This window comes from Hevea brasiliensis, chromosome 8 (genome assembly GCF_030052815.1).
Source record: "Hevea brasiliensis isolate MT/VB/25A 57/8 chromosome 8, ASM3005281v1, whole genome shotgun sequence".
Taxonomy (NCBI): Eukaryota; Viridiplantae; Streptophyta; class Magnoliopsida; order Malpighiales; family Euphorbiaceae; genus Hevea; species Hevea brasiliensis.
In genome coordinates this window covers 17,049,697-17,071,103 of record NC_079500.1, presented here as the reverse complement: position 1 = coordinate 17,071,103, position 21,407 = coordinate 17,049,697, and the positions used below count along the sequence as shown (strand labels likewise).

Sequence of the window (21,407 nt, the reverse complement as noted above, 5' to 3'; positions counted from 1 at the left end):
AGCTTTTAGCCCTTGAAGCTCACTCATAAACTCATTTGTAGAATCTGAACCAACCTTAGCTGAGGAAGAACCACCTTTTTCAAACCTTTTCTTTCTTCCATCAGTGTCAGAGTGAATTTCTCTAAGCACAATCAAATCAGTCCTAGAACTTTCCTTAGAGACATTTATATTAAGCTCTTTAAACACAGCAGTCAAGAGATGTGCATAAGGCAATTTTCCAATCCCATAAGCTTTGCACATATTCTTGAAAATCAAATAAGCCAAATTCATTCTTTACTTTATTAACAATGTGCCACATGATACACATGTCCAGGTAACTCAAATAACCATAGCTCCCAGACTTAGGACAGAAAATGTAGTTCACCATACTGTAAATGATTTTAATATGTTGAAAAGCTTTTGTGCTAGTGGACTTTTCATTTGTGGCATTGTTGACAGGGAACACTTCATTTTCAAACTCAGCCAAATTAAAGCCTGGAACCCTAGCAACATCTCTATGAGTGGAGATTTTATTTCCATCATTAGGCAAGTTCAAAGCCTTAGCAATCATCTCAACAGAAACAACATACACACTGTCATTCAAAACAACTTCAAATTTGTCCTCATCATCAACTGTTCTTAAAGTTCTATAAAAGTCTTGAACAAGTCTAGGGTAATAGGCATTGGTATACTCACAAACAGTCATCCATTCTTGAAACTCAAAAAGTTCTTTGAATTGAAAATTTACCTGACCAAAGTACTCCCATTTGATAAATTTACAATCAAGTAGCGCCTTATCCACTGAACCCGAAGATTGGGCAGCGCCCTTTTTGCGTTGGGTATCAATCCCTCGCATTTTTCTCCCCTTTTTCTTTTCTGGTACCGACATGGGTTCTGACCTTGGATGGGTCGGAGGATGCACTAGTTGAGTCAGGTTCAGGTGAGTTCTTCTTTTCTTTCAATTTCTTTCGTAATGCGGCAACAGGGGGATATCGTCAGAGGCCGAGGAGGATGACGAACCAGCAGCAGCAGCAGGGGTTTTGCGTTTGGTGCGAGCCATCGATGGGAAATAAAAAAAAATATGATGAAATCTAAAATGGCTTTCGGTAAGTGATGAATGAAGAAGAGAAGAGAGATGAGCGGTTAGATTAGAATGGGTTTGTTTTGCCAGAAAGAAAATTTTTGGAGGTGTAATGTCGTAAACCAATGTAGAGGAGAGAGAGGATGACGGTTTCGTGTGGCAGAGGATTTAAGTTCTCTTGAGTCCCGCGCTTTTCTATTCCAGTGTACTTTATCTGAACTTATTTCCCCCTTCTTTTTTTTTTAATTTCAAATATGTCTATCTATCTTTATATGCACATATATATATTTCTACATGTCTGACATAGCACTGAGAATGTGATACCAAATGTAAATAGGTAAGTGCATTGCTTGAAGTGCAGAGAGTTTCAAGCACAATCACTTTTTGGTTTGAAATTTGAACAGTACACGATACAGCAAACTAATTTCAGTCATACAACATTAGCATACAACTTAGTAAACTAATTTCTCAAGTACACAAATAAGTTAGCTAATGTTCTTTAGAGTTTTCTCAACAAACTTATATCACAGCAAATCACTCACACATTGGATAATATGCAGATATATTACTATGACTTAAATTTCAAGCAAGTGGTTCACACATACCAATTTCCCTTCTAATTTTACAAAAGGTTTCCTCATTAAGTGGTTTTGTAAAAATATCAGCAAGTTGATTTTCAGAGGCAACAAATTCTATTTTGATATTTCCATTTTGAACATGATCTCTAATAAAATGATGTCTGATCTCAATATGTTTTGTTCTTGAATGTTGGACTGGATTTTTGATCAAGTTTATGGCACTTGTGTTGTCACACCTAATTAGAACAAGATTATATTTTAAACCAAAATCTTCCAATTGTTGTTTCATCCATAAAATTTGAGCGACACAACTACCAAAGACTATATATTCGCTCACATTTGTAGATAAAGCTCTCAAGTTTGTTTCTTACTGTGCCAAGAAACTAGTGCAAGACCAAGAAATTGACAAGTACCTGAAGTACTCTTTCTATCCAATCTACTTCCAGCAAAATCGGAATCACTATAACCAACAAGATTAAATGATTCACATTTAGGATACCATAAACCAATTGAGTATGTGCCAATGAGATATCTAAAGATCCTTTTAACTGCACTTAGATGGGATTCTTTTAGACATGATTGAAATCTTGCACACAAGCAAACACTAAAGTGTATATCTGGTCTAGATGCTGTAAGGTACAAAAGAGAGCCAATCATACCTCTATAAAGCTTGGTATCCACTTCTTTACCTTTTTCATCATTGTCCATTTTAATTGTTGAATTCATAGGAGTGCCCATGCTCTTCAAATCTTCCATTTTAAATTTCTTTAGCATATCCTTGATGTACTTTGATTGATTTATGAAGATGTCATCTTTCATTTGCTTAATTTGAAGTCCAAGGAAGAATGTGAGCTCACCCATCATGCTCATTTCAAATTCATTCTGCATAATCTTAGAAAATTTCTTGCAAAAAGATTCATTAGTAGCACCAAAAATTATACCATCAACATAAATTTGCACAATGAGCATATCATTATGATGCTTCTTAACAAAAAGTGTTGTGTCCACTTTGCCTCTTTGAAAATCATTCTGTAAAAGAAATTTACTAAGCCTTTCATACCATGCTCTAGGAGCTTGTTTTAAACCATATAAAGCTTTAGTAAGTTTATAAACATGATTTGGATGCTCATGATTTTCAAAGCCTGGAGGTTGTGCAACATACACTTCCTCATCAATATAACCATTTAAAAATGCACTCTTGACATCCATTTGGTAAAGCATAAAGTCCTTGTAATATGCAAAGGCACACAACATTCTAATAGCTTCAATTCTAGCAACTGGAGCAAAGGTTTCATCAAAATCAATTCCTTCCTCTTGGTTGTAGCCTTGAGCCACTAGTCTAGCTTTGTTTCTAACAACACTGCCTTTTTCATCTATTTTGTTTCTAAAAACCCATTTAGTACCAATAATTGAATGATCTTTTGGTTTAGGCACTAAATTCCAAACTTTATTTCTCTTAAATTGATTTAGTTCTTCTTGCATGGCAAGAATCCAACTTTCATCATTTTGAGCATCTTCAAAACATTTAGGCTCAGATTGTGAAACAAAAGCAACATTACCAAAATATCTTCTTAATTGTGCTCTAGTCATCATCCTCTGAGATGGATCATCAATAATGTCTTCTTGGGGATGATTTCTATGGAATCTCCATTCTTTAGGTAAATCTTCATGTTGGGGCTCATTCACTTGTAATTCTTCCAAATTTGGCATTTCTTCATTGATTTGATCTTCATTGGCATTATGGACATCTATTGTGGTTTCTCCTTGAGTTTCTTCATTTTTGTCATCAATTTGTTCCATTTCTTGACTTGATATTATATTTTCATTTCCAAAAACCTGCTCATTATTATCATCACAAACATTTTTCCTTCTGATAGAAGGGTTAGCCTCATCAAACAAAACATGAATAGTTTCCTCAATAACTAAAGTTCTTCTATTGAACACTCTATAGGCTTTACTCTTTGTTGAATACCCAAGAAAGATTCCTTCATCGGATTTAGCATCAAATTTCTTTAAGTTATCCTTCTTGTTATTTAAAATATAGCACTTACAACCGAATGCTTTGAAATATGAGATATTTGGTTTTTTTCCTTTCCACAGCTCATAGGGGGTCTTTTTCAAAATTGGTCTAATCAAAACTCTATTCAACACATAGCAAGATGTATTAACAGCTTCAGCCCAAAAGTACTTTGGCAAATTATTTTCACTCAACATAGTTCTAGTCATTTCTTGCAAAGTCCTATTTTTCCTTTCCACTACCCCATTTTGTTGTGGTGTTCTAGGAGCTGAAAAATTATGGTTGATTCCATATTTATCACAATATTTCTCAAATAAATGATTTTCAAATTCAGTTCCATGGTCACTTCTTATAGATGTGATGCAAAATCCTTTTTCATTTTGAACCATTTTACTAAAAGAGGTGAATTTTTCAAAAGTCTCATCCTTGTGAGCAAGGAAAAATGTCCATGAATATCTTGAATAGTCATCAACAATAACTAAAGCATATGACTTCCCACCAAGACTAGTAGGAGTTACGGGTCCAAATAAATCAAGATGAAGCAATTCTAATGGCCTAGTGGTAGACACAATATTTTTAGATTTAAAAGATGCTCTAGTATGGTTTCCTAGTGCACATGCTCTACATTGAAATTTATTTTCATAATTAATCTTAGGAAGACCATTAACAAGTTCTTTCTTAGACAATTTTGAGAGTGTATGCATGCTTGCATGACCTAGTCTTCTATGCCACAAATAACTAGAATTATCAAAAGATACTAGACATGTACCATGATTAGTTTCAAAGTTATTCATGTCAAGCAAGTAAACATTATTGGATCTATTGGCAATGAACAATGTGTCATTATCTAAGTTATTGATTGTACATAGAGAAGAAGTGAACTTTACCTCAAAACCTTTATCACAAAGTTGGTTTACACTTAGCAAGTTGTATTTCAATCCTTCAACAAGCGACACATCTTCAATACAAGGTTTGGTTCCAATTGTGCCATTTCTAATTATTTTTCCTTTCCCTTTATCTCTAAATTTTACATGTCCTCCATCTTTCATTGTGATTTTTGATAACTTGTCCTTTTCATCGGTCATGTGCTTTGAACAACCACTATCTATATACCATTTTTCACTTTCCTTCATCCCTTTGAAACAAACCTAAAATTTAATCACTGAGCTTTAGGTACCCAAGCAACTTTGGGTCCTTGGGGGTTAGTGACCTTAGGTAAGGTTCCCTTTGGCACCCATACCTTCTTTACCTTAAGAAGACCTTTCCTAAGTGCACAAGAACTAATCATATGACCTCTTTTATTGCAATAATAACATGTAACATTAGGCAAGGAGGATGTAAATGCTTTAATGAAATGATTCTTATATTTACCATAGTTCATGAAACCATCAAAACCAATTCCATACTTTTCATTTGAAATTCTTTGGTTTCCAAGAAGTACATCTAGAGTTTCTTTTCCTTTTGTAAATTTTGCCAAATCATTTGTCAAAGACTCTACTTTAGCTTCAAGAACTTTATTTTTCTCAATGAGCATTTGACAAGTTTCTTTTGAGATTTTCAACTCTAAATCTAGTTCTTTAAACAAGGTAATTTGTCCTTTGTAAAATTCATTTTCTTTATACACATTGGACATAGCAATATTTTGTGATCTCAATGATTCAATCTCTAAATTCATTTTAGTGCACTTTCTCTTGTAATTTCTATACTCATCATATACTTTAGCAAATGCAAGCTCAAGTTCTTCTACATTAGGAGATTCATAAGAGTTTACCTCATTGTCACTTTCTTCTTCCTTTTGTGAACTCTCGACTTTCTCTTCAAGTGCCATCATACAAAGAAGAGCAGTCTCTTTGTCACTTGATTCATCATTTGAAGATTCTTCACTGTTGCTCCATACTACTTTCATAGCTTTCTTGCTCCTATCTTCTTTTCCTTTCTTCTTTTGAATCCCTGAAATGTTTGTCCTTGGGAGTATACTTTTTCAAGAATTTCTTGTATTTGCTTCCTTCCTTCTTGAAAGCTCTTTTGAATTTTCTTGCAAGCATAGCCATTTCATCATCATCATCACTTGAAGCACTTGAGTTGTCACTTGAGTCAACTTTGAATGCAACTCCTTTCTTCTTATCTTCATCCTTGTTTGACTTGAGAGCAATGCTTTTCTTCTTCTTTTGCTCATTTTCAACTTCATCTTTCTTATATACCATCTCATGTGCAATGAGAGATCCAATGAGTTCATCATAAGTGAATGTTTTGAAATCCTTGGTATCTTGGATAACTGTTGTCTTTGCTTCCCAAGATTTTGGAAGTGATCTAAGAATTTTCTTCACAAGTTCAGCTTCCTCAAATTTTTTACCAAGTGCTTTGAGAAGATTTACAAGATCGGTAAACCTTATACTCATATCCGCAATTGATTCTCCTGGCTTCATTTCGAATAGCTCATAATCTCGGATAAGAAGGTTTGCTTTGGACTCTTTGACGACATCCATTCCTTCATAAGTGACTTCAAGCTTATCCTAAATTTTCTTAGCAGATTGACATCCTGAAACACGATTGTATTCATTAAGGTCAAGTGAGCAATGCAAAATATTAATAGCTTTAGCATTTATAGTAATTTTCTTCCAATCATTGTCATCATATTCATCTTCATGTTTTGGAACTTTTGTAGTTCCTGGACCATTCTTTTGAGGAACATGTGGACCATTTTTAATAATTCTCCATGCATCAATATCTACAGATTGTATGAAATTTCTCATTCTTACTTTCCAAAATGAATAATTAGTGCCATTAAAGAGCGGTGGTCTAGTGATTGAGTAGCCTTTAGCTAATGTTGCGGGTATACCAGTAGTATTGCTAGATGAACCAGCCATTATGGATCACTCTAAGGTTGTAACACCCTAAGCAAGAGAGACAAGCTCTGATACCAATTTGTTGTCCCAAAATAGTCCAAGAGGGGGGTGAATTGGACTTTAACAATTTTTCGGCCCTTGCTTATAGCCTTATGAAAAATTGTGGCTTTGTTCAACTAGGTGCTTCTTAATATATAATGGTAGTAATATGTATTTCAATAAAGTGTCCCTAAGTTGCAAGTCAAGCTTTAATCAATATTTATAGCTACCAAAACATGCATTATAAGACTTTCAACTAATTTCTCATCATATTCATAAATCCTCAAATATACCAACTCAATATATTCAATCAACATTCAAGGTCATGTATAAAAATTAAATTGCACAAAAATAAAGAGGTTAAGGTTAGAGAGATCAAACACAATGATTTTTATAGTGGTTTGGCTTAACTAGCCTACATCCACTCTCTCAAAGAACCCTCTTTGAGTCTTCTCTCCACTATTTGCTCTTTTAAAGGCAAGAGACCAAAAGCCCTTTACACTTTTTCAACACCAAGCTTTTACCAAGGCAGCTTGAACCTTTGACAAGTGTTATCTCAAGCACTTACTCTCTCTCAAGCTTCAATAAGTGCTTGTACAACCTCTCTTAAATGCAACTTAATGTTTTAACACTCACTCTTACTCAATACAAATCAAACTATAAAGAAGAGATAAGTTGATTTGCCAATGGTAGCTCAAAGTCTTTAAAGCTCTTGAATGAAAGCAATAAATGAAAAATCAAAGTTGGAGTTCAAATGTAAGCTTTCATCAAAAATAAAATGAAGTAAAGAAGGTGTATTTATAGTCCTAAGTCATTTTAGACCGTTTGAAACCTTTTTGGAACGTTATACACACTGCCCAAGACAAAATGGCCATTATTTTGTCTTGTTGTGCGAAGTTGAGCAGCTCTGTTCATTTAGCAAACTAATAAAATTTTGGCAATAGCAGTAAACTAGTTAGTTAACTAATGTTTTAGCAAAGTAGTTAGCAAACTAAGTCAACAGCTGCATGTCTCAACTTGTAATATTTAAAAGAAACAAAGATTTAGACCTTTAAAAAATAAGTTCCAATAGCAGTATCCAAGGTCATGATGAGAAAAAGTAATCAGAAATAAATTTTCATTTTTGAGCTCCATTCGACTAATATTCTCATCTATTCTTTTCACATAAGACCTAAGACTCAATCTCTAACTCTATGACTTTCATACCTTTACTTTGAGTCTTGGCTTTCATAATCTTGTTCTTTTCTCATTTAGGATTTGTCTTGAGATGTCTTTGAGTATTCTTCCTCCTTAGATGCTACTTCAAAAATTCTTTATGAATAAGAGAAGGAATCTACTCATCACTTTAAAGTTGGGTTAGATAGATTCTATTTGAGTTTTGTTATCATCAAAATCAATGCTTATTTTGAGCTACACGTGGTCAACATGAACTGGACCAGATCTCAAAAGGAGTTTTGCACTCAATAGCTTTAGATGAAGATCTATTAACCAAAAAATAGACTGTATTAATTGCTTTAGTCTAGAAATCCTTTCCCACTTCTGAATGTGAGAGCATGCTTCATGCTTTATCACAAAGTGTTCTATTCATGCATTCTGCAACACCATTCTATTGTGGTGTCCTTGCATAAGTGTAGTGTCCTTGCATAAGTGTAGTGTCTCACTATACCTTTATTGCTGCAGAATGCATCGAACTCACGATTTCAAAATTCTAACCCGTTATCAGTTCTAAGATGCTTAACCTTTTTTTCTATCTGCTTCTCAATCATCATCTTTCACTTTACAAAGGTTGAAAATGCCTCATGTTTTGTCTTTAGAAAATACACCCACACCATCCAAGAGTAATCATCAATCAAAGTCATGAAGTACCTATCATCACTCTTGGAAGGGATTCTGTTAGGACCCCACATATCTGAGTGGATATAATCAACCGTTCCTTTGGTCTTGTATACTGCCTTTTTATCGAACTTCACCCTAGTCTGTTTGCTAAACATACAGTATTCATAAAAGTTCACAGATTCTATTTTCTACTCGTCCCATAAATCTGCTTGCTCAACATAAATAATCCTCTTTCACTCATATGACCAAGACGTAGATGCCACAATTAAATCTGATTCTGATTATTGCTTCTAGATGCTACTGTAGCTTCTCTTAAAACTATACTGCCCTGAAAAAAATGCAATCCTGAAACCAAGCTGCTCTTTATGAGTACCATAGAGCCCTTACACACTTTGAGAACTCCATTCTCTGCATGGTATCTGAATCCATGAGAGTCAAGTGTCCTAAGAGAAATCAGTTCCTTTCAATCTTGGAACATGCCAACACTCTATAGTTCTAACCCCTAATTATCATCACAAGGTTGGGTGCCACCACTATCATTAATGTTAGCCATCTTAATAAGAGTGAAATCTGTTCTGATACCACTTAACACAGTGTCTCTTAAAAGTAAATAATAAAAAATTTTAAGATAAACAAACTTAATCCAAAATTTTAAGGATAAATAAAGCAAATCAGTTTTATAAAGAAGAAAATTTCATTGAATAAAACTTGTGCATAATGAGCAGGGATGACAATGGGTTAGATTTTTGCACAAACTTCACCCAACCGAATTAGATAGGAGTAGTGTATAATTAAGTTTGGGATGAGTTTGGATTTGAAAAATAATAGCCATGACAAATTCGGCTCATCTTTGATAGATTTGACACCCTCCATTCTCTGCATGGTATCTAAATCCATGAGAGTCAAGTGTCCTAAGAGAAATCAGGTTCCTCTTCAATCTTGGAACATGCCAATACTCTATAGTTCTAACAATGCCATCAAACATTCTCAATCTGATGTTATTAATTCCTTCAACAGATAATGCATGATCATTGCCCAGAAACACCTTACCACTCATCTATTTGTAAGTGACAAACCAGTTTCTGTGTGGACACATATTATAAGTAGCACCAGTATCAAGAATCCAAGAATCTTGTCCATAATCTGAACTCATGGATAAAATTTCTCCAGCACTATCATCACCATCAGAATCAATAAAACTGTCAACCACATTCGTAGAACTTTCTGGTCGCTTTCCCTTTTTATTTTTCAACTTGGGACAATCTCTCCTGTAGTGACCTTGCGCCCCGCACTCAAAATAGTTAGCCTTTTTCATTCTTAACTTTGATCTGGCCTTAGATTTCTTCCTCATGGAAGAACCCTCCCTTGAATGTGTTCTTCCCTTACTCACCAAACCTTCCCCCTCAAATCTTTCTCTATTATTTGGAAAATTCTTTTTCAACTCCTTCGATTTTAGAGAATTACTAATATCGTCTAGTGAAATACTGTCTTTCCTATACAACAAAGTATCAACAAAAGTCTCATAAGAGGGTGGCAAAGAACATAACACAATAAGGGCCTGATCCTCACTATCAATCTCAATATCAATATTTTTCAGGTCCATAATCATTGAATTAAATTCATCCAAATATTCTTTTATAGGCATACCTTTGCTCATTCTCATATTGTAAAGCTTTTTCTTCAGATATAGGCTATTGGTCAGTGATTTGGCAGAGTACAACTCCTCTAATTTCTTCCATGTCACAAACACTGAGCTTTCACCAGTAATCTCACATAGGACATTATCAGTTATGCTCATGAAAATCATACTCAAAGCTCTCTCCTTCAGATCAGCCTTCTCCGCCTCTTTTATACCTTCTGGAAAGTTATCCTCAATTGCTTTTTATAAACCTTGTAAGATCAAGGAAGATTTGATTTTAATCTTCCACAGACTGAAACTTGATCCACCATCAAACTTCTCTATCTTATACTTCGTTGAAGAGGACGCCATCTATAAACCCTAAGTTTTGCACACAAAGCTCTGATACCAGTTTGTTATAACAAGTACACAAATCTAAGGCACACACACAAATCGCACAATCACTCAGTATAGAAAAGAGAAGAAGAATAATACAAGATTTAACGTGGTTCAACTGTAAGGTCTACGACCACAGGTAAGACAAGAGAAAAAAAAAAGTCTACTATGATGAAAAGAGCAAGATACAATCACTCAGAACTCTTAAACCATAATCCTAGTATATTTTTTGAATAACTCACAACTCTACCACAAATGGCAGAATATTACAATATTTATACTGGTCCATATCAGCCCATGTCTTCCTCTACCACTACAAATCTCACTTTTTATCTCAATCAGGTCGCAGCACAAAACTTTCGGGTCTAGTCACAGTTCGGGTCTATGAAAATATATCCAAAATTCAAGCCACAAAAAATAACAATCTTTATGGATTGTTGTTCTTCCTTCCATTGGATACTTTCCTCCATCTCCTTTTGCTCTATCTCATTAATCTCAACTTCTTCCAATAGAGTAGATTGTTCAAGAAATTCTAATTCAAGCTCATCATCATCATCCACCATAATGAAAGGCAATACAACCTAAGTTTTAGATTCTTTAAGTTCATATTTTCAGCTTAGGTTCTTCAATTTCAGGTTGTTTTTCTAATTCAAGTTAATCTCTTTGTTCAGCTTCTGCTCTTCCAAGATTTAAAAGAATAGGTTAATTGTTGAATCTACCATAGCTATCTCCTCTAGCCTGATCCAAGTTATGGCTTCTCTTCTTAACACTACAAACTCCTAATAGGACAAGTAATTACTATTGAATCTCTTACAACTGATGCTTTATGTTGCGAATAGATGTAGTCTATTCTTCGATTGCTTGATAAAAGCATACAACCCCTAATCATCGTCACAAGGTTGGGTGCCACCACTATCATCAATGTTGGCCATCTTAATAAGGGTGAAATATGTTCTGATACCACTCAACACAGTGTCTCTTAAAAGTAAATAATAAAAAATTTTAAGATAAACAAACTAAATCCAAAATTTTAAGGATAAATAAAGCAAATCAGTTTTATAAAGAAGAAAATTTCATTGAATAAAACTTGTACATAATGAGTAGGGATGACAATGGGTTAGATTTTCGCACATACTTCACCCAGCCGAATTAGATAGGAGTAGTGTATAACTAAGTTTGGGATGAGTTTGGATTTGAAAAATAATAGCCATGACAAATTCGGCTCGTCGTTGATAGATTTGACACCCACATCATAAACACGTGTGAATAAAGGGGGAAGGTATACAGATTTCTTGCCACCAATGCAATTTGGAAGACATGAATACATAATAACTAATTAATTTCTAATTCATTATAGAATTTCTATCAAACCAATATTTAATTACTAATCCAATATATATTTACCTTATATTTATTTCTTTTTTAGAATAAAATTTTACTCCTGAGCAGCAAACACGAAAAGAGTAATGTTATCAATACTGCGGAAGGTATAAAAATTTCTTGCCACCAATGCAATTTGGAAGACATTCACACATATTATCTAATTCATTCTAAAATTTCTATTAAACCAATATTTTTATTACTAATCTAATTAATATATATTTACCTTATGTGTATATATACACACACTAGTTAAACGCCCACGTAAATTTATTAATTTTTAGAATATTTATTTTTGAAGTTATTACTTACCAATAATAAAAGAAAATATTAATTTAATATTACATAAATTATTAAAAGGCATATATAAAATATTAATGAAATAATTTTTAACATAAATTTACATTAATATTTCAAATTATTATAAAAAACATATAAATAAAAAACAAAATAAAACAAAAAAAATATATACATTTGAAAAATAGAAATTATTTCAATTTAAATATGATACTATCAATTAATATATTTTATTATTTTTTGATTTGCATGTTTAAGTTAATTGTAAAAATTTTTCAGAGTTAAATATTTAAATATGATAGTATTAATTAAAAACATTTATTGTTTTATGATTTACATATTTAAAGTTGATTTTAAAATTTTTTAGAGTTAAATAAATAATGGAATAATATTTTCGAGTGAAACGATATGAGATTATTTAAATAATATTATGCACATTAATTATATGTAAATAAGTTTAATATAGGAGATATTTGAAGAGATAATAATATAATAATGATGTAAAAATCTCTCCAAAAGTTCAAGCATATTTGAAATAGTAACAATGATATAAAGTATGTATTTATTAGTTAATCAATATGAAATAAATTATAATAATTATTTTTTTATGAAAAAAGAAAGATACTTCATTAATTGGATATTAAATAAAAAATTAAATATAAATCATTATATTATATTTTTGTATAAATAAACTTATAAAAGCAATATAATAAAGTTTTAAATACACATTTAATTTCAAAGGCCTTGAATTTCCACAATCAATTGTTAAAGAAACTAATCATTTAAATTGTAAAAATTAAGATAGTAATAACAATAATAATGATAATTAAAAGAAAAATACAAAAAGAATTAAATAATTATCATAAAAGAGAATTAAACACTAATCCTTTATAGAGAATGACGCGTGAGCGTAATGGGGAAATCATACCCACTCTTCTATGGAATTTCTAGTGCTTTGCAAATAATTATTAATAATTTTAATATATATATATATATATATATGGAGTAACTATCATATTTTATTTTTGTTAATTTTTATGCAGACTGAACTTTTTATTTCTCAATTTTTTAGTGAGAATTTTATAATATTATCAAAACAAAAAAAAATATTTTTGATAAAAATAAGAGTAAAATAAAATATTAATTAAAAATATAAAATAATTTGAGATTGGTTATATTATATCATATTTTCATCATTTTCAAAATTTTTTAAAAAGTATATCCTCTTAATATATTAAATAATGTTTAAACATTAGCATTATTAATATTTTTAATGTTACTTTTAAAAAAGATACTAATAATATGAAAAGTATATAAATAATAAAAAAATGAAAAAAAATATTTGTCTATATTATATAAAGTTTAGGTATATAGAATATATGTTAATATGTATTAATAGTATTCAGACTAAAAGCTAATTTAATTGCCTACCATTCTATCTATAATTCTTTCAATTATTATAATTAGGATTTATATACTTTTAATGAATAAATGGAATTAAAATAAAAAATAAATAAATTTACTTTTTTGTCAAATATGTATTGTTTATATGAGAATTATAATAAATATATGAGCATAAATTATAAAAATAAATATTGAGATTAATGATTTAAATTTTGTATTTACTATTACCAATTAAATAATTATATTAATTATCATGTTAATTTCTTTATTAATTAATACATTATTCTTTTTATAGAAAGTGCCGGAGAAAAATATTTTCATAGAAAATGCCATGTTTCATCACATTAGGAAAACCATGCTTACTTTTTATATATGCTAGGAAATTGCATGTACTTTTGCACATGCCTAATAATAATTTTAAATACAAACAAATAATTTTAATTTATATATTTTTGGTTTTAATATATGAAAATAAAATAGTGTTTTATATTTATTATTAATTGCTCTATATTTTATTTTTATTATATGTGGATTAAGCCATTGTGTCTCAGATTTTGTAATGAAGATTTTGTAATAAAAATAATACAAATATAGCAATAATAGAAATATTGATTGAAAATATGAAATAATTTGTGTTTAGTGAAATCATATAATCATTTTTATCACTTTAAAATATCAATATTTTTTATATTCTCTTAATATGTCAAAGAATATTCAAATGTAATCTTCATTTAGTAATATTAATAATATTTTAAAAATAATTTTAATAATCTTAAAAGTATGCAGGTCGTGCAAAAGGATAAAAAAAAATAAAATTATATGTATATACCATATAATATTACAAATATATAGAATAAATATATGTTAATATGTTTTAACTTACGTAATAATAACAGCAATAATAGAAATAATGATTAAAAATATGAAATAATATGAGTTTGGTTAAATCATATGATAATTTTTATCACTTTAAAATATTAATATTTTCTTATATTCTCTTAATATATCAAATAAATATATTATATTTAAATATTATCTTTATTTACTAATATTAATAATATTCTAAAAAATAATTCTAATAATCTGAAAAGCACAAAAGGTAGTGTGCAAAGGGGAAGAAAAAACAAAATTATATGTATATACTATATAAATTTACAAATATATATTGTAACTTAGCTAATAATAATAGTTACTTATTACAGCATTAAAAGGATAATTATTAAATAGTTTATAACTTATATATATAATTGGAGAATTAATAATTTATTAATAATTTAAAACAATCAAATAATTAATTACGAAAAAGTAAAGAAAATTAAATTAATTTTATTTTATAAATAAATTGTCAGTTGGCTTAACTATAGCATGCTTTATATATATATATATAGATAAATACGGGAAGACACAAATTTATTCCTGCCCATTTAGAAACCTGTTTCATATACCATACATGGTATAAAATATATACTGATTGGTATTCGGTAGATAACTATTTCGATTTCATTAAACAAAATTGCCATAAAGAACTCCTAGTGATTTCCACTTAATTAAGATGGCAAAGTTTTTTGTTCAATTTTTTTGGGTTAACAATAGGTGAAAAATTAAGTTGACAAAGAATTTTACTTCACTTGTGGAGGGTGTATGTATGAGATATACAGCTTGGTATTTTTTGGTTAATTTACTATAATTTTGTTAAAGAGTGCTATCATTGTCCTATGTGCATTCTCATGTAAAAAATAAAAAATAAAAATAAAAAATAAAAATAAAAGAGGTTGGTAGAGAAAGTTGATTGCACAAATCGACAAGACAATAAAGTTATATTCCAACTATTAGGAGAAATAGTTTGCGTATCATGGCACCATTGTCCATTAACATCAAACCAATTCAATTTTGGAAACTTGAATTCCTTTAATTTCTTGTTTTCCCTTTATTTCTTTCATATCTAATTGGCTACTGTAGCCCTTTCAAGAAGACTTCCTCCCTATACAACTCCACACAACTTTCACGAGACAACATAGAAAGATTTGTAGGTTTCAGGGACTAAAACAGTATCTAAGTTTGGCTGCGTCTCTGAAGTTATTCCACAGGTTATGCATTTAATGTTCTTTCATTGCATTGTTTCTTTTCAGTTTTGATCATTAGCTTAATGTATTTCTGTTAGGGAAATCAAAAATCATAAATGATCTTGCGACATAAGTGCAAACATGAGGTTATCAATAAGAGCTTATTGAGCATTAGTTTTCACGTGCATTTGTCTGTATTCAGGTCCACTTTTACATCTCTCTCTTTTTCGTGTGACCATGCACAAGCAAATGAGAAGCTCATCTCTGTTGTTCATTAACTACTGCAGGGCATGGTATTCATGCTTTCTCCTATGACTATTCTGCAACAAGTGAGGCAAGTAGAAATTTCTGCTTTCAGTGTTTTGTTGATTTCAAACAATAATTTACCATTTCCACTTACATATATTGTCAAGAGAACATTTTTGAGAAATATTTTCTTGAACAGCGTTTGACAGAGCCTCGCAAAGCTCAATATGGAAGAGGAATAGTAGCCAATCCAGAGTTTACTCATGGCTTGGAAGGTTGGACTGTGTATGGTGAAGGAGCAATCAGAGAAGGAAGATAAAAGAATGGGAACGGATACATTATTGTACGTAGCAGAACACAATCACTTGACATTGCCTCGCAGACGGTTCAATTTGAGGAAGGAAATCTGTATGGTTTGTCCGGCAAGTCCTTCCTGATTATATGTACATTTTTTTTTTATAACTTTGAATCACATTTCTAAGGGTTTTTTTACCAAAAAGGATAATCAAAAATAAAATTTTATAAAAAAAGGTGAGTTTGAAATTAATTATCAAAATGGTGAATTATGCTGAGTTGGACAGCTGAGTGCGGGACGCTAAATATAATAGCGTTTTTAAGATCCGGAGGCTATTTATAATAGTGTCCGCATCAAAAGTTTTAAAGGAAAGCTAGATGCTATTCAAAATAGAGCTTTCCTTTAAATAATAAAAAATTAGTTAAAAGAATTTTAAAGGTTGAACTCTACTTATAGCAGCGTCCAACCTTTTTTTAATTTTTAATTATTTTATTTTATATTTTAAATAAAATATAAATATTATTTTAATAAATAAAATTATAATATTTAATATTATATATTATAATATTTTTATTATAAATATTATTTTTTAATTTAAAATTAAATTAAAATTTAATAAAATAAAAAATTAAAATTAAAAAAATAAATAATTAAAAAATTTAAGAAAAGTTGAACGCTTTTTTAAATTTTTAATTATTTTATTTTATATTTTAAATAAATTAAAAATATTATTTTAAAATTATTATTTTAAAATTAAAAAAATAAATAATTAAAAAAATTTTAAAAAATTTGGACGCTTCTTTAAATTTTTTTAATTATTTAATTTTTTTATTTTAATTTTTTATTTTATTAAATTTTAATTTAATTTTAAATTAAAAAATGATATTTATAATAAAAATATTATAATATATATTATTAAATATTATAATTTTTTTATTAAAATAATATTTATATTTTATTTAAAATATAAAATAAAATAATTAAAAATTAAAAAAAAAAAATTAGACGTTACTATAAGTACCGTTTGGCCTTTTTCAATCTTTAAATTTTTTTTAATTAATTTTTTATTATTTATAGAAATAGCGTTTTTTTAATTAATTTTTTATTATTTATAGAAAAGCTCGCTATTTTGAATAGCGTCTAGCTTTCCTTTAAAATTTTTTATGCGAAATAAATAGCGTCCGAATCTTAAAAATGCTATTGTAGTTAGCGTCTTGCACTCAGCCCGTCCAACTTAGCATAATTCACCCCTTTTTGATAATTAATTTCAAACTCACATTTTTTGATAAAATCTTATTTTTTATTACCCCTTTTTAGTAAAAAACCCCATTTCTAATTAATAATTGAGCTTCATTTGGCATTCAGCTTGGGTTCAAATCAACAAGGAAGGGAGAGTGTAGCAGTTGTTTTGAGAACTGCTGCTGGTGAACTGATTCGTGCTGTTAAAGTTACAGCCAGAGATGGCTTCTTGTCTTTGCTTAAGGTGGCATCTTTGCAAACTTTTCAGGCCCGACTGAGATTCTGTTTGAGGTGCATATATATAGAGGCATTCCTTTTTCTAGCTTTTTCTTTTTCCTTTTTCTCTAGACTCTAACAGTGGGAGAAGTCTGCAAGGTAATATATATTGTACAAGTTTCCTTGGATCAAAATTATATATAGACGAGCCACTTACTCGCGTTGCGCGAATATATTTTACTTTTTAAAATTATTAATAAAATAAATAATAAAATATAATATTTAAATATAAAAATATTAAAAATATAAAAAATAATAAATTATAAGAATATACCTTATAAATATTTATAGAAACTCTTGTTTACCATATCATATACTTTTTTTTTTATTATAACTTTCAAGATCTAATTATGGATATTTATAGTGATTTTAAATTTATATTTCCATTTATATTATTAAATTTTAATAGAATTATATTTTCAATAGTAATTTTACATGGTGTTTATTCATGAATATATACTTGTGATTATTGCCTTTTTACATGTCATTATTATGTTCATTAATTATTTTTCATTTTACTTATCATTAGCTTATTTACTTTCCTATCATAACATATTTTATGTTAAAACAATATTACAGATGTTATGTTAAGAATTAGGAAAAAATCGAAAAGTCACATTAATAAAGATTAGTGATAACAATATGATCACAAATTTAAAGAGACCAATATTTTCTTTTTTTTTAATTTATACATAATAGTTATTAATAATTAATAATAAAATATAAGTAAAATAGATAGAAATAATATGCATTAAAATTAAATATCGATATATTAATTTTATTTAAATTTTTATATTAAGTACTAAAAAACTAAATATCATATTAATCGGGGATAATAATAAGAATAATAAATTTTATTTAATATATATATATATATTAATTATTATTAATGATAAAACACACACATATATTATTATTATTATTATTATTATTAATGAATTTTGTTTAATAATTTAATAAATACATATTAACAATTAATTATTAATGAGAAAAGGTATTTTTTTATTATAAAGTATTAATTTCATCTAAATTTTTATGTTAAATATTAATAAATAAAAAATCACATGTTAATTAGTGATAATAATAAGAATAATGAATTTTAAATGAGCCATAATAACAATAATAAATTTTATTTAATATATACATATTAAATTATTATTATTATTATTATTATTATTAAAAATATAAATATTTATTTATTATATAAATATTAATTAGTTATTATTAATAAATTTTGTTTAATTTAATATATGCATATTAGAAATTAATTATTATTAATTATGAAAGTTTACATTTTTTGAAATTATAATTTATAAATATAGCTATATATTAATTTCATTTAAATTTTTTTGTTAAGCATTAAGAAAATAAAAAGTAACATATTTATTAGTGGCAACAATAAATTTAATAAATTTTTTAATGTATACATATTAATTATAATTGATATAAAATATTACTATTATTATTATTAATGAAAAAAATGTGTTTTTTTCTCAATTATAATATATATATATATATATATATATATATATATATATATATATATATATATATATTAATTTTCTTTAAATTTTTTTATTAAGTATTAAGAAACTAAAAATCACATACTAATTAATAATAATACTAAGACTAATAAATTTTATTTAATATATAAATATTAATTATTAATAATGATAATAAAAATGAATAAAAAATTAAGTATTAAGAAATTAAAAAGTCATATATTAAATAATAATAATAATAAAATAAGATTAAAATTGGTAAATGAAAAAAATCTAATACAATACCACTGATCACCTCTTGGTGAACCTACTTTGGAGACCAGCTTTATTGTATTTATATAGATATATAGATATATAAATATAGATTACATGGATAAATAATTCTTGGTTTTCCTCGTTGTTTTAGAGCAAGAGTGCAACTATGGAAATATGGATTGACAGTGTCTCATTACAACCCTTTACCATGGAGCAATGGCGAATGGCGATCCAACCAAGACGAGAAGATTCAAAGGGTGACTCAATCAAAATATTATCGTTGTTCATTTTATTCTCATATTATTTTATTAACTGATGAAGAGTTAAAAATCAGCGTCGCATATAAAAGGATCTCATTATCTATCTTAGCTAATGCGGTAGTATAGTAAAAAAAAATTAAAAAAAAATTAAAAAAAAAAAGCTATAGGGCTCATTGAATGTGTCCTTAAACACTGGTCAAAATATATCAATTATATATATACACAGTTGTAGGGAATAATTTTTGCTTCTGTTTAATTAGAATTAAATATATCACTGATTAGGTAATAGAACAACTGTATATATATCTTACATACATCGTATAATTTTTCGATGAATGACAGGTTATTATTTTTTAGGATAGAATCTGTCCATAAAACCCATCATCATAATCAAATTCTATTTTGAATTTGAACTTGCAGGAACGAAAGAGAAAGGTGAGATTCCAGGTAACATATGCGAACTGAACTGCCGTGGAAGGTGCTATGGTATCCATAAAACAAACCCAATCAATCTTCCCATTTGGATGTGCCATGAACCATTACATCCTGGAAAGCGTAGACAACCAAAAATGGTTTGCGTCAAGATTAAGGTATACCACTTTCAATAATGAAATGAAGTGGTACAGCACCGAGAATGTGCAGGGTCAAGAAAATTATACAATTGCTGGTGCAATGGTAAGATTTGCCAAACAAAATGGCATTTCTATCAGAGGTCACGACATCTTCTGGAATGATCCATATTACCAACCATACTGGATTAAAAATCTTTCTCCTGATGATTTACGGGAAGCTGCAGCAAAAAGAATAAATTCAGCGGTCTCAAGATACGCTGGGCAACTAATTGCTTGGGATGTAATGAATGAGAATCTGCACTTCAGCTTCTATGCAGATAAGCCTTGCAAAAATACCTCTGCACAGTACTTCTCAAAAGCTCACCAGCCTGATCCGGGAACGAGATTGTTCATGAATGAGTATAATACCATCGAAAATCATGGGGATGAGGTTGCAAATCCAGATAAATACAAGAACAGACTGGAGGGAATCCTGTAATATCCTGGAAACCAAGGAATTTTAGTAGGAATAGGTGTGTAAGGCCATTTCGGTTCTAACCAGCCAGACCTTGCATACATGAGAGCTTCCTTGGACATTTTAGCTTCAACAGGATTGCCTATATGGCTTACTGAAGTGAATGTTGCCTATGGCCCAAATCGGGTAATATTTCAAGCTTTTCTAGAAATTTAGAAACAATCATCAGTTGTCTAGAAATGTCATTTAATTTAGCAGAAGACGACTAAAAAAAAAACTCTGACATTTGCCACCTCTTGGCTTCACTTAATTAATAATAAGAAGAAGAAGAAGAAGAAGAAGAAGAAGAAGAAGAAGAAGAAGAAGAAGAAGAAGAAGACGAAGGATATAACATGATTGGATGCTAATAGATACTTTCGTGGGGCAGGCAGAGTACTTGGAGCAGGTATTAAGGGAGGGCCACTCTCACCCTAGTGTTCAAGGGATTACATGTATGAAGGCCCAGTAATTGCAGGTTTCACTAACGATAAATTAGTGGACAAAGATTTCAAGAGCACTCCATCTATGGATGTTGTGGATAGGCTGATTGAAGAGTGGAAGACTAAGCCTACTGAAATTAAAGCAGATAGTGAAGGATCCATTGAAGTTTCATTGTTCCATGGAGATTGCAAGATAAATGTTAAAGACCCAGTTACCAATTCATTGGCTAGCTGGAATTATAATCTTATAAAAGATGACACAATACACAATGTTCATATTCATATCAATGCTTGA

The 21,407-nt window shown here is 29.2% G+C and overlaps 1 pseudogene; it reads left to right on the top strand.

Annotated features, from left to right (window-relative positions):
• The first annotated feature begins 1,075 nt into the window (after window positions 1-1,075).
• On the top strand, window positions 1,076-21,407 carry LOC110655848 (endo-1,4-beta-xylanase 5-like; annotated as a pseudogene).